The 27409-nt window shown below is 37.3% G+C and overlaps 1 protein-coding gene and 1 long non-coding RNA gene across 2 annotated transcripts in view; one reads left to right on the forward strand and one right to left on the reverse strand.

Annotated features, from left to right (window-relative positions):
* The window catches only part of GPC6 (glypican 6), a 760336-nt gene that overhangs the window by 61789 nt on the left and 671138 nt on the right, over window positions 1-27409 (forward strand). The window lies entirely within an intron of this gene.
* LOC139791829 (uncharacterized) lies at window positions 1016-7369 on the reverse strand. Its single transcript, XR_011724045.1, has 3 exons — window positions 7279-7369; window positions 4323-4377; window positions 1016-1531 (listed from the first exon to the last, which is right to left on the reverse strand). It is a non-coding gene; the product is annotated as an uncharacterized lncRNA (long non-coding RNA).

The following is a 27409-nucleotide window of genomic DNA, read 5'->3' on the forward strand; positions in this document are numbered from 1 at the left end:
CAGGAAACTGTACAAGAGAAAACTGATTATTAAGTTTACCATAGAACTGTAGGATTATGATGCAGCAAAAGAAAGTCTATCGGGTGAATAAAGGTCTCTAGTAGTGTGGTTTCATATGATCAGTGTGACATTCTGTTGGCTGTAATAACTGTATTATACTATATACATTTTTTGGGGGGATATTTGTGTAGAGTATGTAAAATCCAAACCAATACCATATGAAAGTAGCTTTCAGAAGTTATTCAGAACCTCTATTGTGTATTTTATTTGGGTTTGTTTTTTGTGATTTTATATATTGTAGAAGAATAAGTTTAGTTCTATCTGAGGGTATAGAGTATCATTATACTCCTTGAGTATTACTGTAAAAAGGATTAGAGTACAATAACCAAATGATTAAAAACATATTTTTTGAGATTTCTAAACTATGAATAAGATAAAGATCAAGGAAGAGGAAATGATAAGAAGGATACATTTACTGCATTGGCTAAGTTGCAAAATGAACATTTATTTTAGTTTATGTAAAATACCCATTTCTATCAATATTGTTTACCTAGAAATCATTGTTGAATAATTACAACTGCTAAGCAGAAAGTTGCCTAAATGCTGATTAGGAGTAAAAATATTCAGCCGCAGAACTGCATGGGAACTGAAATTAAGAGTTTAGCTCCTCTGATAAAGGACAAATTTATAGGATATTAAATTCAAGTTTAGTTTGAATTTTCTTTCTTGATTATGACATTAAAGAAGAGTATATAAAGAATATTTTCTTTATGCAATTTGGGCTAGTGAATGAAAAAAATATTCCTTAGGGATCACGTTTAGGAATCATTCTCACACCCTCCCCCAACACTAATAGAATTTTTATGTTCACTGGGTGTTTTGAGTCAGATGGGCTTCCTGATAATAATTTGTATGTATCTATACATTCTGTCCCTTGGTCCATATGAAGGTTTCCAGCATGGATCTGGTTTATATATGGCCCAGCAATTAATTGGTTCAAGGAATGAAAGGGGCATTTGATCTCATTGATAAAAGCTGGCTGATTTTATTAACAGCTGAATACTTCATCTGCTTTGGGTGAATGCTGCCTTATTTCTCGGGCAATTTTACTGAAATGAATAGTCTTTCATGAAAGAAGATGACAAATACATTAGTAGGCAAAGCTTAATTTTGCCTGATATGATGAAAATTTATCATTTGTTTTATACTCATTGCTCTAATTCTCCAAATATTTTGTGAAATAGCTATAAACCAGGCATCTTTTAACAGATTTTACTTGCGGGTACGTATGCTTTGCATGTATATTTGTGCAATTAGCTGTTGGCAGTGGGCAGTAAAATTACATACTCTCCTTTCCATATGGGAGTGAATTTCAGAATTAAACATAGCTTATTGCAGAGGATATGTGCTCATCCACTGGTAGAAGAGTGTTGTCTGGGCCACTGAGTGTCTCTGCTCTGGGGAGAGCCAGGCAGAGGTAGTGCTGGCACCAGTGCCAGGTGGGGGCTGGTGTGGTGGCCAGCAGCAATTCCTGGAAAGCAAAAGTTAGTCCAAGGAACACAGAAACGGTATGTATTCCCTTCATGGGTGTGTTTGTGAGAGAGAGAGAGAGAGAGAGAGAGAGAGAGAGAGAGAAAGAGAGAGGAATCTTAGCAGGGTTTTTTTTTTTTCCAATTACTGTTTCTCTTCTAAGATCACACATCAAAAGAGGAGTTAAAACCATACTTGACCCCAAAGATAAAGGAGGAGAGAGTCCATTTAGTTGATACCTATCAAAAAGGGACTAGGAAATCAACTGTAAGGACTGGGAACAGAAACTGCCTGCACGTCTGTGTCAGGCTCTGTATTATGCAGCTCCCTAGTTCAGTGACCCTTGTGAAAGCCCATTCACTTGCCTTATCATTGAGTTAGCCTATTTTGTGTACCTCTTGGCCTTCAAAAGGTTGTCTGCCTTTCTTTCAAGCTACTCCATTCGTGTTTGTCAAATCAGTTAAGCCATTAACTCCTAAAAATGTCTTCTCCAGCCACTAACCTCAGTCACTGCTCCCACTATATTCAGGGAGCTGCTTTGCTGTAGATCCCCCATCTCCTTTTTCTTAGAAGAATGCATTTGGAAGAGGAAGATGTATGGTTTATATGTGATACTCTTCAAAAACTGTAGTTACTTCTGTCGAAAATCTGCATTGAAAAAAACACCATATCATAATGATGAACAGAGAAGATAAAGCACATCAAAATTATGTGCAGCTCTAACAATGGAGTAACACAGCCTTGCATAATAAACTTTGTAGTGGTGTTATTTTTAAAAATTATGCAGTTGAGCGTTTGTGGTGACAGTACTGACAGTGTTTGTCAACAGAAATCCTTCTTTGATACATCCAGCCAGAGGTATGGCTGGATGGTTTACAGGATTAGAAATGGGGTAAAGAAAAATAAGCTTTGCATTCCTAATTCAGGGATGTCACATTATTGGTACCTATTAACTGATACCCTAGAATTTGATGTTGCAGCTTATTTGCAGTAGAAGTAGTTTTTCATAAGCAAATGTTCCCATCACAACTCACAAGTTTCTCAGACATCTGAGGCCACTAAATCATGGAAATGTGAAACTCAAATTGACTTGAAGAGATCATCTAATCCATCACCTATACTGAAAGTGGGATCAAGTGCATCCACATGTGACAGATGCTGGTGTATATTCTGTTCGTAAAGAGAGGCAGCTTTTCCTGAGATCAGACATAAATCTTCTTTGCTGCAGATGAATATAATCTCTGATCTGCCATGGCCACACGGGACAACTGATTGCCATGCTTTCTACACCAGCTTCTGCCTGCTCTAGTCAAACCCCTGCCCCATTCCTGATGCCTCTTCTTTTGGCTGCACCTTGAGGGCTCCTTTTAGCGTTCCTACATTTAAATTTCATGTTTTGGTCTCTTAGTATCTTCTTGTTTTCATTTGAGCTCTCCAGTTTGTCTGGAATAACTTGTCCCAAAACACTAACAGTTCTCTGTTGATAGTCCACTAAGGCTAAGTAGAAGAAAGTAACTTATTCCATAAAATCTTAGTTTGTTAATAGGTCCAAAGTGGTACTGATTTTCTCCTGCAGTGGTGTCCTGAACAGCTAATGAGAAGTCACATATAGAAGGGATCCATTAGAAACCCCAAACCTTTTTGAACATGCTGCGGGGTTTCCAGACTCTTATTTTGGGTATTATATTTGACCCTCACTTTTAATCCATTTAGGAGTTATGCATTGTAGTTGTGTAATTATTTTATGTAAGTAGCTTTATTTGGCTCTCCAAGTTCATGTAGCATTCTGGTTGTCTGTACATTTATTTTGAAAGTTTCCCTGAGTGATGCCATGCCCTGTGAGTGGTTTAAACAAAACTTCTCCTCTGCAAATTCTGGAGAAAACTGCAAGACAGACTTGTGTAGATTCACAGTTGCCCATGGTCCTACAGCAGTTTTTTGTGTGTTGTTTTTCAACATGTTTTGAACCATCTGGGGCTCATCTTGGCTGTCCTGTATAGACATCAGATCTGTTTGAGATGTCCTATGCTCTCTGCCTGGCTTCCACCTTCTAGGTCCTATGGGCCAGCACGGATGTGTGCTCCCAAAAGTTCTGTGTCACATCTATAAGCTTTGTGTCAGCCTGTCCAAAGCTTACGGTGCCTGGATAACGCCCTATTTTATTGCTTATGGTTTTTCAGATGTTACCATAGACTATTGCCTTATTCTTTCTTTTGCCTCTGACCCTATTTCAAAAACAAATCTTTGGGATGAGCACCCTTTTGATTTTTCACAGTGTCAAACAATAAAATAAATACATAATAAATAAATAAATAATAAATAAATAAATACAAATAAATACATGGATTACTCCCGTAGAACTTTTAAAACTGGGTTTCTTCAGGCCTAGCTGTAGTCTTCCTTATTTTTATTTGTGAGATTTGGCAAATGAGCATGTTTTCTTATATCTCTCAGAATTGGAAAGGTTTCTTTTCTTATGCACTTTATTAAGATCCATCAGTAAAGATTTTCCAAAGACATTATTGCATTACTTTGTTAGAGTCACATTAGTCCCAAATAAAAAAGATTTGGTCCAGTGACAAGAAATACACTTTTTATTTTTATCTCCTCAGCTGTAAAGGGAAATCATTGTGTCCAAAACATAGCATTAACCTAACTGGAATATTTTTAGACTGTAATATATATATATATATATATATGTATATGTGTACAGAGATGTCATAAATACATAGAAGATTTGAAAATTTGATATTTTATAAATTGCTATTTTTATGATTTTCATTTTTCTTTACCTTTTCAAAGGATCAAGTTCTTTCAGAAGTGATCCTTTCAAAGTATCCACAAGCCCTGTGTGAAGACAGTCAGCAAAACTGATAAGGACAATTTTAGAAATGAAGCTGAGTGGCTCAGTTTTTGCTATGAAAGATATGTGTAACTTCAATAAATGAGAATGTTTGTATTTGGCTTGGGGGAAGAATTTTGATTTAGTTGAGGCAGTTGTTGCTGATCTTAAAGTTTCTTTTTTTTTAATATAAATGGAAACATTACCAGAAATAACATATATGTTGGTATTAAGCCTTTCACCGAAGATAGCAATCATATTGATATAAATAATTTGCACAAGGGTAGCAACACTTGGAAGTAGCATATTTTATGTTAGTCTGAAGTGGATAGCTAGAAATATGTGTAAACCCCATCTTGGGTATCATTAGTTAACATTATTTGAAATACTGGGGATTGTTTGAACCTTTTTTATCATTATGACTCCAGAATATATGCATTCATTTTAGTTCCCTTTGAAGATGATTGCTACAGGAAATTAGTCTTTATTATTGCATTGGGCTTATGCAGCAGAATAAAGCTTTAAAAACAAAGTTCAAAAAAAGAAAAGAAGTACTTGTCTTACTACATCTTCTTTTTTTTCCCTCCATTCTTTTTTTCAATGAAAATCATTGGTTAACTTATGGTTAAATTACTTTCTTCTCACTTCACAGTGTTTCTAAAGAATGTCTGGGATTAAATGAACTAGGTATAGATTGGGTAGATATTGCTGAGACTTAGAAGTTTCATATGGATTTTTTAAAACATAAATGAACTTGAATTATTGCACCTGAGAAATCTTCGTCAGATACTAGGATTTGCCATCCACATAAAGAAATATTTAGCTTTCCACATGATTTTGTTTTCTGTTTAAGAGTTAAACCTCTGTGTAAACTCTATGAAAAAAAATAATCAGGAACATCTGAAGGAAAAAGTATGTTTGCTCCTTGGTACGTTTTAAACAATGGCTGAATTTCTTTTGCAGTATTTTATTGTATCCACTGAAAAGTAAATGTTTGCAGGCTTTTAAACCCCTGCACAACAGACACAAAAATTAGCAAATTGTGAGGAATACTCTATGGTGTGTGGGGGAAGCCTTCATGAAAGAAAGAAGGAGACCAGCTGTAGTTCAAAGAACAATTTCTAGCTGCCTTGGCAGGCTCAGTCCTGACTTGAACTCTGAACTGCAGTGGAGAAGTGTGATTTGTGACTGATGAAAATGGATTAATGCTGCTGTACCCAGAGGTATCCAGCAATCATCTTGTCTGTGGAGATGCTGAACTGCACAGTCAGACAGTTGCTGTCGGCAGTGTAGTAGGGAGCAACTGGGATGTGCCTTGTCCTGATGGAGAGATAAGGAGTCACACTGGCTTTCTGCAAGTTGCTGGATCCACCCCTACCCCCCTCTCGTTTACTTTGACAAGCATTCTCTATTAATTTATATCTAGTTGTTGACAAAATCCCTGCAAAATAGCTAAAGCTGTATATGAGTGAGGAAAAAAGTAAATTCAAATGGTGCTTCCTAAATGTAACCACCATGTCATGGCCTTATAGACTCTTTATTCTGGTTCTAGTGCCAAAGTGAATATTCAGTTTTACAAAGAAAAGAAAACATGTTTTTCTTCTGAAGAAAAAAATTTCCTTTTTATAGCAAAGTTAATTACACATTTTAGGTATGGGTGCCTCAACTATACATCCTTCATGTCAGATTAGGCTTTAGAGATTATGTTCTACCAAAGATGATTCCATAGTAAAGTCTTCTTTTTGATGTTTTACTATTGGTTTGACTATGGCGGTTAGAAAATTAAGTTTGTCTTTGCCAAAACTGGAGCATTTTTATAATAAATCTTTAACATACTGGCCTCTGGCAGGTAATTCAGTTGCCTTGAGGATAGTTTAGAAGCTTTTTAACGTTCAGTGTTATGAGTATATGGTTTGCAGTATACCAGTTTCCCTTTTAAGACTGACTGAGAAGTGTGCAGTGCTCTGTAATTATGCACAAGATTATATGTTAGTCTCTAAAGCAAATGAGGTTATATAGAACAAGTTAAGCAAGAAATTCAAACAGACAACTAGGAACTTCAGAGAACTGTTTGAAACAGACAGAAAAAGAGAAGAATAAAGAAAAATCAATCACCTCACAATAATAAGATACTTGATTAGTCTGAAACAAGGTTTTCTAAAGCAAATAACAGGAACAAAAATATCATTAGTTGACAATTTCAATACCAATACCTATAAAATGAAGATTAGAAGCTGATGAATGTGACCTCCCTGTTTGTGGGGATGAGAATCCTTCACAATTACTTGAATTACGCAGAGTGTAAATTTTCAGGTAATGGCAAGCTACAGCCATCTGCTAAGAGAGCAACACAGCAAGATGTGAAAGTGCTTGCAACAAAACAAGTTATGCACCATGGTGTTGTGGGTCAGAGAAGAGACTGGGGTATTCACTGCCTTTCTTCTGCTGGATCTGGGCTGGTGAAGTTTATCTCAGGTTTGTAAGATGTAGGAACAAAGTTTTTGGAGAAAGGGACTATGTCATAGATCAAGACCAAGTTACATATTTGTCAGGTGAGCTGGACAGGCACAAACCAAGGTAGGGCAGCTGACTGATGTTACTATGAGATTGCTGGTTTTTTTGAAAGGTTGTAGCAATTGGAAACCATTTACTTATGCATGAAGGTAAGAAAATGATTGAGAGCATTTGGCATGGGTTTGCCAAGTGAACATCACACTGTCTCAGGCTGATTACCTTGTATGATGAAATGGCTGCCCGTGTCTAAAAGAATCATAGAATCAAATCAGAAGATTGTAGAATAATTTGGGTTGGACGGGACTTCTAAAGGTCATCTGATCCAACCCCTTTGCAGTAGGCAGGGACACCCTCAACTAGATCAGGCTGCTCAGAGCCTCATCAAGCCTCACTTTGAATATCTCCAGGTATGAGTCCTCAGCTACTTCCCTGGGCAACCTGTTCCGCTTTTCCACTACTCTCAAGAGGTGAACAATAGTTGTTGTTTACCTTAGAATCTTAGAATAGAATCATAGAATCAGACAGGTGGGAAGGGACCTCTGAGATCAAGCCCAACCCTTCATCCACTACTGTGGTTACCAGACCATGGCACTGAGTGCCATATCCACTCTCTTTTTAAAAACCACCAGGGACACAGAATCCACCACCTCCCTGGGCAGCCCATTCCAATGCCTGATCACCCTCTCCGTAAAGAATTTTTTCCTAATATCCAACCTAAACCTCCCCTGGCAGAGCTTAAGTCCATGCCCTCTTGTCTTACTGGGAGCTACCTGGGAAAAGAGACCGACCCCCCCCTGGCTCCAGCCTCCTTTCAGGGAGTTGTAGGGAGTGATGAGGTCTCCCCTGAGCCTCCTCTTCTCCAGACTGAACATCCCCAGCTCCCTCAGCGCTTCCTCACAGGACTTGTGTGGGATCCCTTCACAGCCTCCTTGCTCTTCTCTGGACCTGCTCCAGCACCTTTATCTCCTTCCTGAACTGAGGGGCCCAGAACTGGACACAGTACTCGAGGTGTGGCCTCACCAGTGCTGAGTACAGGGGCAGAATCCCTTCCCTGTGCCTGCTGGCCACACTGTTCCTGATCCAGGCCAGGATGCCCTTGGCCTTCTTGGCTACCTGGGCACACTGCTGGCTCATGTTCAGCTTCCTGTCAGTCCAGACTCCCAGGTCCCTTTCTGCCTGGCTGCTCTCAGCCACTCTGTGCCCAGCCTGGAGCCCCCCATGGGGTTGTTGTGACCAAAGTGCAGGACCCAGCACTTGGCCTTGAACACCAGCAAGGTCATCTACAGAGTATCCCATTAGCCAGATCAAGGCAGTGTGGACTGGAGGAGTAGACTTCAGGGTGGAGGGAAAGTCACCTCACCTGTTAGGCTGCAAGGTCTGGGATAAGCACTTCTTACCTCCCCTGTCTGAGGGAGGGTTTGAGCCTGTCTGAGGGTTTCTTGGGTTTGAGTCTGTAGTTGATGCTATTTAACATCTTCACCAGCAGCAGTAGGGAGGGGATAGCCTGCAGATGACAGGGACTGATCAATCCCACTGCTTAACACCAGTCAAACTACATCTGGGAAACTGTGTCCAATTTTGGACTCTGTCATTAATACACTGGTAAACTGGGTTGTGTCCAAGGCTGTTAGTAGGCTGTAGAATTATGTACAAGGGGAAGCAATGAGAAATATTTTATTCAGTGTGGATAAAAAATGTTGCGGGTGGTCTCATTGCAGTTTTGTAGGACATTATAGAGAAAATGAAGTTAGGCTCTTTCAGAAGTAGATAATAGAAGGACAACAAGCATCTGTCACAAACTGCAGTACAAACTATTTCAACTGAGTATAACGAAAAGCAATAATTTAGAGCTACAAAGATTTACCATAAGGAAAGGCTACTTTCAGAGAGGTATCAGCTCTTTGGATTAAACTTCAACATTTTCTGTAGAGCTTTTCAAAAGTCTGCTGATTCGAAGCCCTGAACAAACTTAAGTCATCTTTGTGATTAGCCTTTCCTTGAGCAGAAGTTTGAATTAATGGCCTCTAGAGGTCCTTCCCAACCTCAGTTGCTTTGTGGTTCTTTGAAGGCAGCCAGCAGGAAGCCCCTTGAAAAAAAATGTAGTTGAAAACACAAAAGGGATTTAGTCTCACGTCCTTTAACCTCCTTAGTGAGGACATAACATGATTTATTACATGAAGGAACAGAAAGTGCAGATCATAATAAACCCAATAAATTATAAGAGAACAAACTGGTAGGGTTGATGAGTCAGATCTCATTGCAAATAAATCTAAGGGAAAAACATTTACAAGCACTGACAATTTCCCCTAGAAATTGTATTTAAAGGAGAAGGACAAACTGTCTCAATACTTGTAAATCCTAGAAAGTAGCTCTCTAAAGCAAATCTTGAATTCAGTGGCCTGAAGACTAGGAAAATAAAAAAAGTAGAAAATAGGTCAGGTTAACAAATTAGTGTAAATGAACTAGCACTAATAGGAAGGGTGACAAAAGTCAGAAGGTTAAGACACAGAATTATGCATGGCTTAAAAAAGGATGCTAAAAGTCATTTTATAAACACATTAATAATAAAAATGAGAGGAAAAAAAGAGAAAAGACAGGATAGGAAACAGGATAGGAAAGAAACTGAAAAATAGTATTAAACCTGCAAAAAAAGTTAAATGTCTTTTTCTGTTTTCCCTAACAAGAGGTACTGTGCTAAATTAACACAACTGCTAAGCCTAGGAAAGGGCTAGATTGTCAGATTATATGTAAGATTAGAATGATAAAAGAACTTCTGCAGGGGCATGCAGAGAAATAAGATATTTGTAAATGACTTGGGTTTAATGACTTCTACTGTATAGTATTTAAGTTACTAGATGAAGCATTCTCAAGATCCATTAGCAGTTCTCTGTTGTGGAGAATGGAGGAACTCTGAGAAAACTCAAAAAGAGCTGACTCAGTGTCTGCCTTTATAAGGGAGAGGAGGGAAGAGCTGAGGAATTGCAGGCCTATCAGCATAATATAAATTTCATGAAGAAAAAAAAGAACAACCAAAAAAACCCACCACAAACTGGAAGAAATAATCAAGTTAAATGAACTGTAAGCACCTGCAAGAGTAGTGAGATAGGTAACAGCCAAAAAGAATTTGTCAAGGAGAAATTGAGTAATGTCAGTTTAATATTCTTTTGTGACAGAATAATGGTTCTTGAGAAGAGGATGAACCAGGAGATGTCATCTGTCTTGACAATTAAAGCTTCTGACATTATCTGACATGACATTTTCATAAGAAAGCATTATAAAAAAGAAATTAGACCAACTATTATGTGAGTGTGTAATTAGCAGGGAAAGTATGCAGAGTGTATTGTTTCCTGTCAAGCTGATGTGGGTTTTGTAGCAATCTGTCCTCAATCTTTCACTACTGCACATTTTTAGTAATGACATGGAAAAAAGACTCATCTAATTAAATTTCCAAAATGGGAAAATTATCACCAAGATCGGTGATAAGGGTGATGGGTAGGAGAGGAGGATGAGCTTAACCGGCAAACAGGATCAGAACTCAAAAACTGATAAATCAAAAAAACACATTGAACAACACAGTTCTGTGATGGCAAAGGCACGTACTTATTCTAGTACTTGTGAAAAAAAATCCTTGATATAAAGATAAGAGAAATATGTTTAGACCTGAACCTGAGATGCCCTGGGTTTCTCCTCTGTGGTCATTGATATTATTTTCATGCTCGTAATAATAATTTTTGGTCTCATGATTTAATATAAAGTTTCAAGGATTGTAATTGAGGTTTTACATTACATAGTTCATTATGAAGATAAATATGCACAAATTTCATCTGGATCCTCCGATATCCTTACCTTTACAAAGCTGTTGCTAGTAAGAAAAGTATACCTTACACTTTTGATTTTTAGGAAAACATATTTTCCCTCTTCCTAAAACTTAGAACCCAGTACACTTTCATTCTACCTTCATAACTTCTTGATTTCTAGGTAATAATTACAGTTTGTCACATGCTCGTCTGGAACAAATGTGCCCGGTTTATAGTCCATGGCCATGAATTTAACCTGCAATGTCATATTTTTCATAGCTAATCAATGAATCATGCAGCTTCTCTAATGTTTTAATCCAATAATTTTCTAGAATATATTTCGAAAATATTTTAAGGGCCCAGTATTCCTATCAAATCATCATGGATGCTCTAGAAACTCTCTCTAATGGATGCAAGCCCAATATTTAGGGCATAAAGTTTCACCATTTGTAAAAGACTGTTTTCTGAGTCATTGGAGTTACAAAGCCATTGGAAAAGAATCAGTATTAATGGTGTTAAAATGGTATTTAGTAGTGTTTATTAGTGGTTATTGTAGATCACTGCTTACATTTTTATTAACATTATCTCTGTTTTTTCCATTTCTGGACAGGTAATTTTTTTTACATTTATTTTTTCTGATGTTCATACGATACCCATTCTCACAATAGTTTCCCAAAGTCTACTTCCAGGAGATTTCTCACATAAAATATAAGAGGGAGAGTAAAAATTACATATTAAGCTTATTTAGACTGAAAAAGGCACATCAAATGAAATGATACAGTTTATTGGTGCTCTTAAATTTTATTGAAGCTAAGGTAACCTTACTCTAAGACGAGCAAACTAAGAAAACTTTCAAACTAGGAATTCTATGATCGCTGCTCAAAGTACAAAGGACCTAATGATAAACCTAGAAGGCAGACATTATCTCCATTCCATATTTGTTAGTTTGTTACTGTGCTTTTTAAGAGGAGAACAAAGGGAATGAAATTCCAAATGCTTTATTTCTGTCAATGCACTTGGCTCTAAATGTTTCAGATTCAAAGCTGGGGGTGGGGGTGGAAGCAAGATGAGTAAAGACACACTTGCCTATTAATTTCCTGTTCCAGAACATAGGTACACACAGGCAATCCAATATCTTTAAAGCATGGAGCAGGATATGCAGAGGATTTGGAATAGTAGCAAGGCATTGAGAAGTATTTTTCCAGGTGAGTAAATTCAGGTTACACTCTGGGGCTTGGGTTTACCTCACCTAATTTTAGACATCAAGGTATTACACCTCATTTAAGTCAGACTCAGTCACTATCTCTAGAAAACACTTAAAATGCTTCATCTAGGTAAGATCTTACTCATAATATGGTACCTCTTGAATCAACAGTAGTCTTACATTTTTTACTGCATACTTCGTATCACAGTTCATTTATTTCACTACATCATATTGCATACAAAGTAACGGGGCTTTCAGCTTAATCTGGGATGAGCTTTCAAAGATGCAGCACAGAAAGCAGACAAAACCCACACAAATGGATAAAAATAATAGTAATGCTTGTCAGTAACAACTTGATAATTACCAGTTCCTTTGGAATTTGCTTAATAGCATTAATTATGAAGTACTCATTTGGGATTAATGTGGTTGAAGTACATAAAGGATGTCACTGTTAATTGACCATTGTTTTGAATGTTCCTACATGAATTTTGAAGTCTGGAGTATCACACACAGAAGACGACTTGTTTGTAAGGTAACTGCATAGCTACAGAAGTGTGCTCTGTATGAGCATATCACAAAAATCAAAGAAATCACAGTGTCAGGGGTTGGAAGGGACCTTAAGAGATCATGGAGTCCAACCCTCCTGCCAGAGCAGGACCACTTAGTGTAGGCCACACAGGGACACATCCATTTGGGTTCTAAACGTCTCTAGAGAAGGAGATTCCACAACCTCCTTGGGCAGCCTGTTCCAGTGTTTTGTCATCCTCACAGAGAAAAAAACCTTTTTATTATATTTACACAGAACCTCCTATGCATCAGTTTGCATCCGCAATGATAGGACCCCTTGTCCTATCATTGGTCATCACTGAGAAGAGCCTGGCTCCATCCTCCTGACAATCACCCCTTGCATATTTATAAATATTAATGAGGTCACCCCTCATTCACCTCCAAGCTGAAGAGCCCCAGCTCCCTCAGCCTTTCCTCATAAGGGAGATGTTCCACTCCCTTCATCTTCTTTGTGGCTCTGTGCTGGACTCTCTCAAGCAGTTCCCTGTCCTGGAACTGAGGGGCCCAGAACTGGACACAATATTCCAGATGTGGCCTCACCAGGGCAGACCAGAAGGGGAGGAGAACTACTCTAGACCTCTTAGCTACACACCTTCTAATATGCTCCAGAATGCCATGATTTAGGTGTGGGGATGTTTTTGCATCCTTATTACACAAACTGAAAACTGTACACAACATATTTTGTGATTTGCTTTTCAACTCTTGCTGAAAGAAGTCATGTGGATCTATTTAAGTCAGTGAGTACATATGAAACATTTGCAGCCAAATTGCCTACACTTTTGAGAAATTATCAACTGCTGCTTTTGAATGTTCCTTTGTTTTATTATTTTTTTCTTGAAACCAAGCTACAAAATATAGATTTTTGAACCATTAAAAGTGTGCTTTTAATTCAGGACAGATTTATTTCATATGCAGCACCTATCTGTGGGCCATAGATTCAAATCAAACCAATTGCAGATTAGTTTCCTATCATCCTCCTTGTTTTTTATTATCTCATTCTCACTTCTTTCTAAAACTGTTATCTTTTGGACTGCCCAAATTTAGGTCTTCCTGAAAATACATTTTCAATTTCTCTCTTGGAAAATCTTCAGTGAAGTCTGAGGTCTCCCTGTGACACCTTTGACTCCAAGGTTATAATTTATCTTTTTCAGTCTTTTACAATCCCTACTAAGTTGGGAAATGTACGCTCTTGCCTGAATTAAATCAATTTTTATAAGAATAGTTAAAGGTAGATCTACACTATGCAGCAGAATACAGAACAAAGGTTTCTAACCTTAGTCTGACTTGCATCTACTGTGTGTCACAGTGCAGTACTCTACAGAGAGTACTGGTGTCCCAAAATGCATATTAACTGCAACAGTTAAAATAACTACACTTTCTAACACAGGTATTGAAGGACAAAAGAGTTTTCCAGAACTGATGTTGAAAAGGAGGGGGGAGAGGAGGAAAAGAAAAAAAGATTCAACCTCAAAATTTGTTCCTGACAAGTGATCAAAGGGGTTGCTGGAAGGTGATAGAGAAGCAAAGAGAAGAGGTTATCAACTGTGTTGCCCACAACTCAGAAAAGTTAAGTATCTCCAGTGCCTGAAAGGAGGTGATCTGTTTGTGTGTTAGCAAAAATATGCCTGGTTCTCTAGATTCTGGTGCTGAAGTAAGAAAGTCCTGTTTTGTAAGTGAAAAAGTTGGAAAGTAGACTAAAACCATGAAGAATTTGTTACGTAGTTTTAAAATCTCTTGGTTTTAATCATATCCTTTATGACTGATAGCTGAGAAACAAACTTCAAAAAAAATTCAGCCTTGCAGTGTTGTAATTGAAAACAAAACAAGAGTTGAAAATTACACTTGTTTTTCTCAGTTGCCAAAGTTGACAGGCACACCAGGCTAAACTGTCTATTATGTCAAAAACAAAAGAGTAAATCTAAGGTGACTAACTCAGGTTTAGAAATTTTAGACAAATAATTAGGGTGAGATAAGGGATTAAAAAGAAATTTTTTTACGCTACTTTACTAGAGCATGAAATATTACTTAGGAATGCAGAGAGCCTTACTTACTATAGCCTTACTTATAGACTCTTAACCTCACTCGTTTTGCTAAACTCTCTACTTCAACATGTAGCAGCAAATGTTTCTGGGTAGACTTTATGAAGAAATGAAGCGGTAAATTGCATTATGTTTTGTATTATCTCTGCCTCTAAACAATGCAGTATCAAATTGAGCTCATATGTACAACAGCTTTTACTAGGAAAAAAACATCAGTTCTGATAAACTCATACTGTAAAACAGCAAGTTTTCTCTCTCATGCAATCTCAAGGTGTTTTTCTCCTCAGAGGATTGTGAGCCCAGATTCATCAGTTTTTGAGGTCTGCTGTGATGTGTCATTTAGTCCATCAGATGGGTCATGTGCAGTTCTTGGGAGCTGCCTGAGATGGAGAGGGAGGATCCAGTGGTCCAGCCATGTCATGCTGGATGTGGCACTGCCCTTAATGCCCTGTTACATCTGGGCCCCCTCAGCAACCCATAGATGCTGTTGGTAGGACACGGTCAGTGTAGGTATCAGTGCTAACAGCTCTGTTAGTGCACGTCTGCTGCAGCTTTGGCCATGTGTCAGGAAAGGGGCTGTGCCCAATGATCCTCAGCTGCTGCTGAGAAGATCCATGGCTCTGAAAGTCAAACCAGCTGAGCAAGAACTGAAAATGCATTAGCTGGGGAGTGCTAAGTCACTATCAAGGTATTTTGGTAAATTCAGTGGTCTTTCTTCACAAGAAACTGGTCTGCATCTCTGTGTTCTCATGTACCACATGTATATTTAATGCATATTAAAGATACACCCTTAGTCAGTTGGCTTCACAGCCCATCTAGAAAAGCTTTATTTGTTTGGAAGAGAAAGGGTATAAAATATCAGAATACTGAATGATTTCTCTAAGTCCCTGCAAAGGTCAGAGCAATCGTGAAGTAATGGTTTGGAGTTACTCCTTTATTGGCTTCCGAGCAGGTCAGTCTCTTCTGTAGTTAAATTACAGTGGTCATACTGATGACAGTAAAACTTGAAGAAGATCAAGACATACTCTGGGCAAATATATAAGTAAGAGAAACTGGAATTAAATACCTGTGATACACGGAGACACACTGTTCATGGAGAGTCACAAGTTAAAGCTGACCAATTCCAGTCATCACAGAGTTCATTATTCTTCATTACCACACATTTAAAGATCATTACAGTGAAAGTAAAAAGCACTTTTGGAAACAAAGAGGGATGAACAAAAATTAAAATGGCAAGCACCCAGAGCTTTTTATGTTTCGTATTATATGATGCTTTTTAGTGCCCCTTGTGGCACTTTTTTCTTTCATTAAACAAATCACTTCTAAAAATTTACTACATCTTTCACCTCTAAAAATGAAGATGCAGCGCTCTCTATGATTGAGCTCACACAAAAGTACCTTGAGAGCTTTTTCTTAATAAGATAACTTTCAACCTGTAGGTGAGAAAGACTATGAGAGGAAAATAAATATTCTCTGTCATTTGTTTCCTAAGAATTTGAAGGAAGCCTTCCTTTTCGTCTCTCCTTTTTCAGTGCACTTCGTTTCCACAACTGCTTTGTGCCTGTTTTAGTAACTTCTCTGCTTTAACTGTAAGGATATGGAACATGATTTACTTCTTTTATTGTCTGCAGATAATTAAAAAAATCTGAGTAGAGAAGCCCATCACAGCACAGAGATTGGCCAGTCATTTTACAGATATTAAAAATTAAATGCAGTGTTTTAGAAATAAAAACCCTGTATCAAATTTGTGCTCTGGAAGGTGCACTACTTGTATACAAAGTCTCTACTGATGTGAGACTGTTTAGCTTTAAAATATCTGTGTGCTCTGATGGCTGAAGAAATTCCCATTTTAGTATAATAGCTTATATTGTTGAAAAACTCCACTAAAGATGATGAAACAAAAATTAAATGTTTTTTATTATAAAATATGATTAACTTCTCACATGATTGGGCCATATGAAAGGTGGAAGAGGAAAAGGTAATTTGAAAAATAATTAAAATTGATGTTTGCAAAAGGTTTATTACCTTGATTTTTATTAAGGTTTTCTGCTGGCTGCTTTACTCCCTGCTTCTCCAGATCTTTCTACTAGAAATCAGTCACAGATTTTAACAGTAATTCAACTGTCACCAGGAATTCTAATTGTCAGTGTGATCATTTTTTTCAAAACCAGAGGCTGATCTGCCCTCTGCTTTGCAGCATGTATTTCTGTAGATTCAAATTGAAGCAATTGTGCATCTATGTGTTATACAAAAGTAATAACACTGCAGGAAGAAAAGCTGCTGTGTGTAGGCAGTTCTCTAGGGCTAATAATGCTGTAGGTGTACATGCCACTGCAGGGTTAGTATTATGGACTATGGTGTCTGATAACTTGGAGGAACTTATTTTGTACTGCCAGGGATATTTGAAAAGTCTTTCCACCAAAGGATCCTGTGCCCTAAGAAAAAGAGACTTCTAAAGAAACTGCCCTTTATTATTTCAGCTCTCATGATCCTGTCTAAGAGGCCACACGATTAAATTTACAAAGATTCTCTCCAATAAAGTCTGGAACTAAGTTATTTTTCACATCAAGATAAAAAAACCCAATGTCAAACACTGGCAAAACAAAAAAGATCCATAATGAATAGTAAATTGCGATTTATCTATCAGGAATTATGGCTTCTGGTCTTGTTCTTTAACCGTGGAAAAATACTGTTTCAACTTTTTGTTTATGAATTAATATTTAAAATATAACTTTGGTACGAAACCTACATGCATAAAGAAACATGAGCTCCTAATTGTTGGCAACACAAGCCTTTCTTATAATTAATTTTACTTTAGGCAACTACTTCAGGCACTGGAGCTGGGAGGAGAGTTGGCTATGAGCCCTCTACCATTAGAGGAAAATGTTAAGACTTGAATTGCTCAGAGGAAAAGTGTATGTGTGCTTCTTCATTTGCTCTAGAGGGAACTTCAGGTCAATAAGCTTCAAACTTACATATCTCGGATTTCATAATGTTGCATTGTAGCCACATTTGGGGCACCTCACTATATGGCCCTGTATTGAAACTTCGTCTTCTCTGACATTGCCCATGTCTTTAATCTAAGTTTTCTATACAGTGACAGATAACAAGGAAATCAAGGAACAAGAAAGACAGAATACAAGAATATGTAGGTGAAATCTTATTTGCTGATCTTGACACTATACATATCAATGCACAATGATGAAAATGAAAACTATGCAAGTATTCCTGGGTGCAGAGTGTCACCTTGCTCCCCTATGAATGGAGAATCCAGCATGTACATCCCTGCATATACAGACTGAGACTCACTCTGAAGCATTTTAGTCTACATAGATCACTGGTCCTCCTTTCACATTTTCCTTCCACTGGTTTGATTCTGTTAAACTGAATGGAAGTTGACTGAAGTGAAACTGCAGCAGATCAGGTGTGCTCCAACAGAGTCCTTTCAAAATCATGCAGAGATATTAAAACAGTTCCATTTGTATTAATCATGCAAATTGCAGGCATCATTATTTTGTGACCAAGAATGGCTTGTCTTCTAGCATAACTCTCTGCAGCTGCAGATATTTCTGCAATAAATTTATCTGGAAAGGGCTTCCTTTAGTTGTCGACTTGTGATGTCCTTTCCATGAGCCAAAATTTTGCACTGGGCTAGAAGGAGAATGTTGGATATACAGGATGAAAAGACTCTTGACAAGTTATCAGAGGTGTGTATGCCAAGGAGAATTAACTTAGACCAGAATTCATTGAATGTCAACTTCTTAATATCTGGAAGTACAAAATTATGGGGATAATGTGTTAGTAAAGCAGCAGTCTCTTTCACATCTTGGTACGGGAGAGGGCAAAGCTGCAGCCACACTAGGACATCAGCTAGGACAGCTAGAATTCAACATCTTTTGAATGCTGGTCATGGACGTTTTCAACCTAAAACTTCTTTCAGAGGTTTGCTTTCATCAGAGATCTCCCACCTCTAGCAGGGGGGCAGATTATCTAGGCACTATAATCTAACTGCTGTATGAAACAGTATAAAACTCGTTCCCATGTACAGGATCAGCCAGGTTTTAGCTAGCAGGAGATGTAAACTGGGGAGTTTAAAACATCCCTACAACAGAGATTTATTTTAGAATGGTGACATTGATATCCAGATAAAAAGATACTACTGTGGAACATGAGGCCTGGAGTCCACAGAATGCAGAATGACTTCAAAGAGCCAAGGCTGTAATTTACTCTTCTCCTCTGGACACTAACCAGGTTTATATTTCCCTCTCTGTTGGTGGACACTTCTTTCTGTTGTGCCTTGTTATTCCTTAATGCCTCATTAAGGTTTTCTTTCAATATTTACTGAGGCCAAGTTCCTACACTCTTGGGTGACTGCCAAGAATTCAGAATTTCACTTAGTACCAAAAATTAATCTAGTTCTGGTCAGGAAAAACACTTTATTGATGGGAGTGATAGCAGTGTTTATGAAACCTTCTCCTTTTCAAAGGCTGGTTTTAAATTAAAAACAAAGGATTATGTAATGTATTTTATTATTTGTATGGAACATCACATCAGCTAAAATTAAAAGGAAATGCTATTAAACTAAGCAGTAGTCTAAGTAATTTTATATGACTTCTAGCTTTTAATAAAAAGATATCTGTTCGTGCAACTCAGTATAACACTAGATAGCAATAAAATGTCTTCCTCATTACAATCAATACCTATGAATATCAAAGACCTGCAGTGTGCCACAGCCTTTCTCAACAGGCAGCCTCACTTGGTGGTAAGGAAAATTGCTGTCGTCTTGTATGAAACCATTTTAACATCACCCTGGGCTTAATAGAGCAGTCTTTCATTGCCTGTTAACAAGCTGAGCTATTGCCAGAAAGCGTTTAGACTGACAAATGTTGTCAATACTCTTTCCTTGCAAAGGTTATATATTTTTTTTTTTTGGGGTGCGTTTAGTCTGTTAGCATTAGTTTGAACTCTTTCGAAACATGTGTTGATTGTTTTATTTAACATGCCAGTCAGCCCATTAGTTCAGTGTACATAAAGACTCTAAATAACAACAACCAGTTATCAGAGTAGTGGTGGTAAGCTGGAGCCTGTATGTCTTGCAATTAATTTTATAATAACTTCAGGTGTGTGAAAATGTGGAGCTGATTCCAAAGTTAAGGGCAGTGTTGTGTAGCCTAACGTGTTGCTCAAGCAGTCAGTCCCATGCAATATAGAAGACATTGCTGTTATAGCTCACAGAAAATAAAGAGGATGGGATGACAGATGTCTTATAAAGGCCAGATGTTCAGGCATTTATAGTCATATCTGTACATGCAGCTTCATGTCATGTATATTGCTAATAGCAGGCAAAAAAATGGATAAATTAAGGCATACGATGCTCAGACATTTTATGTAAAGTAGATGGTCATGTGATTCAAGGAAAGAATAATTCTATTGCTCTTCACCCTGGTAAGAAAAAGATGGAACCTAAAGCTGTCCAAATTTATTAACAGGAGACAAATAAAACATGAAGATTTTTTGGGGGACATACATCAATTTTATGACTTCAGCAGTTGGAAGTGTAATAATGATGCCTTATTGTGTCCCAAATTGGAGGAACGGTCAAGCTGGTTTTGCCCACCTATTCTTCATTTTTGTAAAGCTTTCACAGGCAGTTGGAGACAGGAAGGGGCAAGAGGACACTCTGAAGAAGGAGAGAAGCTGTTGTGTCCTGTAGTCTGCAGCTTCCTTCCTGCTTTATTTTATTGCAACCTCAGCTTCATAATTTCCAAGGTAACAGTCTCCTTTATCCCTCATGGCACTACATCTGCTGTAGTATTGTACTTACCTAGCTGCCTACTTTGCTGAGTGCACTTGAGGTAGACCTCGTGGATGATCTGTGTTATTTTTGAGTGCTATAGAACTAGTAGTGGTTTGGCTTGTAAGCCTTATGATGTCAATTTTACTTTTCAGTAAGCCTGATAAAAGGAAGTAATCGTTTTTATTTTGTATGGAAAATGTACTCCTTTTATTCTCCACACCTCCCTGGGAGCCTGTAGCTTCACCAGATTTCCTAGACAGAAAGTGGAGTTGGATGTGAAGGGGAAGGAAGATGCAAATGGTAGTCTGGATCCTCCAATGTAAAATGTTTTTCAGGAAATAGTTATAGGATTATTTAATGTCTCTTGATCTGAGCTGGAGCAAGCAGTTAATAGGCTCTGTAGACAGACACTTCTGTTTTCATGCAGTCTGAAAGTGACCAAAAAGACTTTCGAAATAAATTAAGGATCTTTCACTGAGAGTTACTTTTTCATTCCCTCCTAATATAAACAAAGTTGCAGCCTTTCTGTGGCATGTGGGGAAAAGTAATTCTTTAAAGATAATTGTTTTTCTTTATGCTCTAAGTAATGGCTGGAATGCTGTAGTGATTAAAAGGGAAGACAAAGAACTAATTAGATACCTTTACTACACCAGCTGTGTGTTCAAATCCATATTTCTTGCAAATTCTCTCGAGTTATAGAGACCTAGAAATAAGGCTTCAGAGCAAGAAAAAGGCTGAACCATAAAGAGATACAGAATCTCACAAAGGGGGGAATTGTCTTCCTTTCATACTTGAAAAATCACACGGAGTCAAAAGGAGGACAGAGCAGTGCTGTGCAGTCCCCTGAGAAACAGTCCTCCTCTATATCCCAGAGAATGAGGACTGTGCATCAAAATCAGGCTCCTGCTACAGGAAGCCTCAATACAAGCACTGTAATAGTTGAGACAAGGGCAAAATGAGAGGAGGGAGCAATCAAAAAAGAAAGATACAGGAAACTCCTACTCCATTTAAAAGACTTCCAAATTGCTAAGTTGCTGAAATAATGTTTGAGAGAACTCTGAAACTGCACACATTGTGAGTGCATACAGCAGAAATAAGATGTGGGATTTGCAAGGATCTGATCATTTTCATTCCATGTCTGTGAAATGTCAGTGATGGTTTGAATGTACAGCCCACTAGATCAGGGAACCGAGTTAAATTGAATGCTATTTCTCCGTAATAACTGTGTTCTTCATAAAATTTTGCTATATTTTTGGCCAAGATTTTTCCTTTTTTCCCTGGGGATTTAGTACAGTTGTGTTAGTACTGAAAATTTTAGGCAAAACCCAATGTTTTCCTATAGGTATGTCCCTGATATCATACACATATCAGACATTTTGATGAACTACACTTTGTGCAGTTTGTAAAAAAATATGGGCACACATAATTTAATTTATAGTTCTTCCTGAGCAGCCTTTGAAAGCCTCTTTCTAAAATTCCAATTTTTTTTACTTTTTGGAAATTAAAAAAAACCAAACAACCCCCACTGCCTGTGGGTACATCAGGAAAATGGAATGTACAAGGTTACTATGCTGTAATAAGTTTGCATACCACCGGGGATGAGACCAGATCTTTTGTCATCTGGTCCTCATAGTTATAAAAAGAAAAAAAAAAATATTATATACAATGTATCATAAAACCGTTTTTAAAAAAAAAGCAGAAATTTTTTTCTTCATAGCCATGTGATTGTACTTCTGCTCCAAAATATGTTTATCCAAACTAATTTACTATAGTTTGCTGTAAGATCTGAATTGGACTTGTAAGCATTTGCACTTAGTTTGAGCAGATTTTAATTTTTGGAGAAGGTTCTCAGTGCTGAACAGAAGCTTTTTAAATGAAGATTGCATCTGCTGTGAAAGAACTGTGAATGAGTGTTAGGATCAGTGGAGATATTTGAACATGGGAGCTTTTCATGTGTTTTTTGCAAAGTTTGCAGAAAGTCTCTTAAACATTCCTCACCTGATCTTCCTGCACTAATACATTAAGGCCTTTCCAGAAGAGCAATGATGCTTTCTTAGACTTTGCATTGCATTGATAAAATTATCATTAGGCTCCTTTTGTTCAGCTATATCTCAATTGATTGTTCTGAATAGCTGCAGAAATAAAATCAAACAGCTTGCTTGCCACATAAGGAAAGGATTTGCTGGAAACCTGAGGGTGACCCTAGCAAAAGAATAAAGCTAAGGAGTCCAAATCCGGATCAAGTAACAATCTCAAGTGTGGGGACCAGACAAGTATAGGAGCTCCTTCTTTTGATAACTGGAGAGGATCTCTATTAAAAGCTGACATGCTAATTGTTGAAGAAATGCATGGTAGATTGCTTTGGGCTGCATGGAAGTGAAACTTCAACATTAAGAGCAACCAACCAAAAAAGCCCATTGCAGTTTCAAGTACTTTGTGGTCAGTCTGTGGTTTCTGCTGCTTTGTACATTAAACTAGAAGCAGAGTGGCTGACTGGAGCGAGAGATGCAAACAATCCAATGGTTTGGAAGCAGATAACTGAAATCTACAATATGCAATATACATCTGTTTTCCTGTTTCAGTCATTTTGTCTCTTTTGCAGAATTAATTTAACAGCAGGATTACCTGGCAATGTATGCACAGTTTCATGCTAACCTAGGTAATACTGAGGCCTCCTAGGAAGGAGGAGGATTTATTTTGGACTCTCTTGCTAAAAACGTGCCCTAATTAATATCTCAAGACTATGTCCGGAGTTTGGTTTCCTGTTTCCGTGTCCAGTTTCATAAGATCTGTCCATGTGAAAATCTCTCAAAAATACTGATGTTAATTTTTAGGCATTGAATCCAGTTTTGAGGGAAGCTATTACTGTAGGGATTTGAATTAGAGCCTATAAACGGTGTAGCCTGTGATGACACACAAAAAAAGATGGAGTAGCTTTTCTTATAAAGGGCTTGTGCTTTCAAACACTTCAAGTTTTATAAATGCAGACGCTTTTTAAAATTGTACTCTGAATTCTTACTACCTGATGCAAACCTTGCCTCGACAAGCAAAAATTCTGATCCTCCTTCTTCATCTGGAAATATTGAAACATAGAAAAATGTCCAGGCTAATGAACAGGTTGTGGGGGGGAAGGTTAAGGACCAGCCTTGTACTGACAGTTTGAATCAGGTGTTAAGGAGCATGCTATCTTGTTCTATTGCATCTAGAAGTGGGTTTGCACTAATAAGCCACAAAATCTCTGCTTGCTTTTCTTTTAATTTTCATGAAAGGATCACATTTCATTACTATCTCAAAATCTGTCTCTTTTGGTTCTCAAGCAGATTTTTGCCTTTCATATAGTGTGCAGTTTAACTGTGATAGAAGTGTAATTTATTAATATGATTTTGAGCAATGATCATGCTGGAAATCCTTGCTGGAACTGTATGACTACTGGGCTTCTGAATTAGATGCCTAAAACCAGATATTCATATCTTGCATCTTCAGGGTCAGACATTTAAAGGAGTTACAGCTTTTTGAGCTGATGAAATATTGCAGTAGTAGTATATAAATGATGATTAAGTGTTATTGACAGTCCTTGGTAAATTACTGGCATGCTTTTGCTGCCACTGCTAGAAAACTTCCATTTTTTGCAGAGTTCTTACAGCACAGGCAAATAATTCTATGTCAAAATTTAGTGATCACATAAGGTGCTGCCTAAAGTTTGTTATCTAAGGGTTAAATTGTGTCCCATTTATAAAATATGAAAAGGCAGTATTTTGTGTGTTTCGAGATTCATCTTTTTTTGTAGAGATTTGTGGAAATGAATTCACAGTACTATCTGACAGTTTGCTAAATATGCCAACAAACAGATATTCTTATTTCAAGCACAACTATAAATCCTTTTTCTTGGAAAACAGATTAGTCTAAAGCCTGTTAAAGTCAATAGGAGTAATTTTATTGCTTCTTTAAAAAACTGACTTTTGCTTCATACCTTCACAGGTTTCCTTCCCAAACCTCCTGCTTTCCAGACACTCCATACATGCTATAAATGCATTGCATCTTTCATGATTATGAACAGAATCACATACATAACAAAATCGTCTTAATTCCTCTCCTGCCTATCATCAACTCTTCTTTTATTCATGCACTATCCCAGAGCTGTCTCTATTCTGTTTTTTTCTAGTTAGGTTACATTTGGTCTGACAGATGTGCTACATCTGTACTACGAGCTGTGTTGAATCCATTGCATGATGCACTGTATTTCTTAAACATAGGTGGTTTCTGGAAAAAATAAGCAGTTAGACCTACTAGATATTCATTAAACACATGATCACAGAAGTGAAATTAACACATCTTCATCCATCTGTCAACAAAGAGATCTAAAGCCAGCTCCTTGGGAATGCCCTGCATTCCCCAGTGCAAAGCTATGGTTTAGACTTACTGAATACAAATCTTCACCTCTAAAACCTATCCTAGCAAGTTCTGAAGCTGACACAGGTATTTTCTTAGGAGCGAATGGTTCGTTGTGCTTTGGATAAATTGTGCTGAGGAGATAAAGGACTGGTTAGCACAGGGCAGTGCCCACTTACAAAAATTGCTAAGCAATCCTGAATGAAAAATTATGGTAATCACTCCTAGCTCAAATCTGTTGAAAATAAAATAAAAAAAATAATAAAAATTAAAAATAATTAAAAAATAATGTTTTTTACCAAGCTGTTTATTTTGTATGTTGTAAATGTTTGTAAAAACTGATCAGTAAGTTCAAGAAAAAACGCTTCATTTTCAGATGCCAAGATTAAAATTGAAAGGTGTTTCTGTGTCTGTATGCATTACATAGGGGATTATATTTTCTATGTGCTATTCAGGTTCTTTCTGGTAAAGAACTGCTTTTTGGCGGGAGTGCTAGTTTTGTAATATCTCCTTTCTTGAATGTCAGTAGCACTTTGGATAGATTTACTCACAGTCCTTCAGTTCTCTCTGCTATATTAACTTCTAGTTTTGTTAGGACTTAGTTTTACTGTTCCTCCAGCTGGAACAGACCTTTTCTTAAGGGAGCAAACATAACTTGGATGGGTCAGGTACCAATCCCTGCATTTGACAGCCACCTCCAAGTGAATGAGGGGGATGTCATGCAGCCCTCCTGTCTGGTGTCCTGCTGAGAAGTGTCTCCATCCAAAAAAAAGATCCATTTATGTCTTGTAGCTCTCCATATACATAGAACATGAATTGGGGATAATAGTTGTAGTCATTACTAAGTCATGAGTTTTCCTAGACATAGTGGTAACTAATCACGTGGAGAAGACAAGGAATTCGTATCCTTGTCAAATTTCACCTTATTTTTTTCTAAATATGCTACATCTGAATCCCATAAGCTAGTAGTGAACCTAAAACCTACAAGAAAGCTGTCAAGTTTGTAACAGTGAAGTGTGGGTCAGCACAGCATATTGTGCTTTCCATATGCCTGACATGAATAGCCATTATTCAGTGTAAAGCTGTCAAATGTGTATGAAATAAAACTCTAGTTTCACTTAAGCAGTAAGAGCATGAGAAAAGATTTCTATAATGAAACAGGTGAGGTAATGTTGAATGACAGCACCAAATACAGTAAGATTCAACAAGAGAGTGAAAGACATTACAGCATCTTTTGTTTCTACTGTCCCTTCCTTCCTTTTTGCCTTTTTCTCTGCCAGCTGGGTGAAACTGGAGAATTCATAATGTGCACTGTGCAACCCTGCATTTCCCACCAAGTGGTCTCTGTCAGTCAGTCCTGTACCTGGTAAATTATTATCTGTAATTATTCTTTCATGATCTGCTATATGGAAAATCCTTCATTCTAGCCAGTAAGGTATAAAATTCTACTTAATGACTTCACTGTTTGTATTGACAGGATTACCCTCAGATTAATATTATTTACAGGATGATAGAAGTTGTACCAAGGCAAAATGAGATTTTGTATGCCTTCAGGCTCTGAAAATGAAGATTATTATTAAGTAGAGGTTTTGAGATTATGACTCTTAAATTTTTAGGGATGAAATTTTTCAAATCTTCCATCTGGCTCCTAACCTTAAAATATTTTGTCAGTCAAGAGACTCTAATTAATAACCTTATATATGATTATAATCTTTGTATCAAGCAGATGGTAACTGATACGCCTTGTCATAAGTCAAGAATCTTGTATGACAGTATTCAAATATATCAGAGAGAAGTTTTCCAGAAATGAAGTCTTCTTTAAATTGATTTTCATTGTTTCTCTATGTGATGGGCCTGTGCCTTGGACTCCTGTGATAAAAAGCTTTCTAAAAGCTATGTCTTAACTGTGTTCCTGGAATTAATTCATCTGTAAGTGGTATAAAAGTGCTAGATCTCGTGTTGCTTCCACAGTGGCATAGTTTTATGCTTGTATGGTGGTTTTATTGTTGTTTTAATTTGTTTGTTTGTGTGTTTCAATTATTGTTATTTTCTCCAGACTTCTAATAAGCATGCTGAGATAGATCTCATTTTCTTCCATTATTATTCCACATGTAGATTTTGAGTAGCAGACACAGAAATGCTATATCATAAAAATGTATGTGTTATTTTAATTAATATAAAAGTTAAGAATTGAGTGACAATAATTAGTTAGACTGAATTTTTTTATCAATCAAATGCTTAAGTTTAACATGGCTCACTTGGTAAAATAGGTGCCATAACACAGGTCTATAAAAACACTGTCTCAACAAACTATGCAGCATCATTTTCCAGATGCTGTTGTGGCATAATTTTGTTTGTAAGGACTCAAGTGACCAAAGAATGCCCAAGAATGGAACTCCAATAACATTGAAAAAGAGATGATACATCAGCAAGGTGACTGAGGAAAGATGAGGCTTCTCTACTCATCTGGAGAACAGAAAAATCTTACAGAAGACCAGGAGCTAGACATCTGTATACAATTTTTGAATGGATCTGTCATTTTTGAAATGTCTGATTAGCAATGAAACTGCATTTTTTTTTAAAGGAATGCTATCATGTACCTGTTCTTGAGCAGCAAATGTGAATTCAATTTGAATTTGCTGAGGACAGGTTGGTTAGTATCTATGGGGGCTGCAGTCAAAGATCATGTCTGACTGCATTTTTTGAAAGATAATCTTTGTCCTTTGGTAT

This window comes from Heliangelus exortis, chromosome 1, assembly GCF_036169615.1.
Source record: "Heliangelus exortis chromosome 1, bHelExo1.hap1, whole genome shotgun sequence".
Taxonomy (NCBI): Eukaryota; Metazoa; Chordata; class Aves; order Apodiformes; family Trochilidae; genus Heliangelus; species Heliangelus exortis.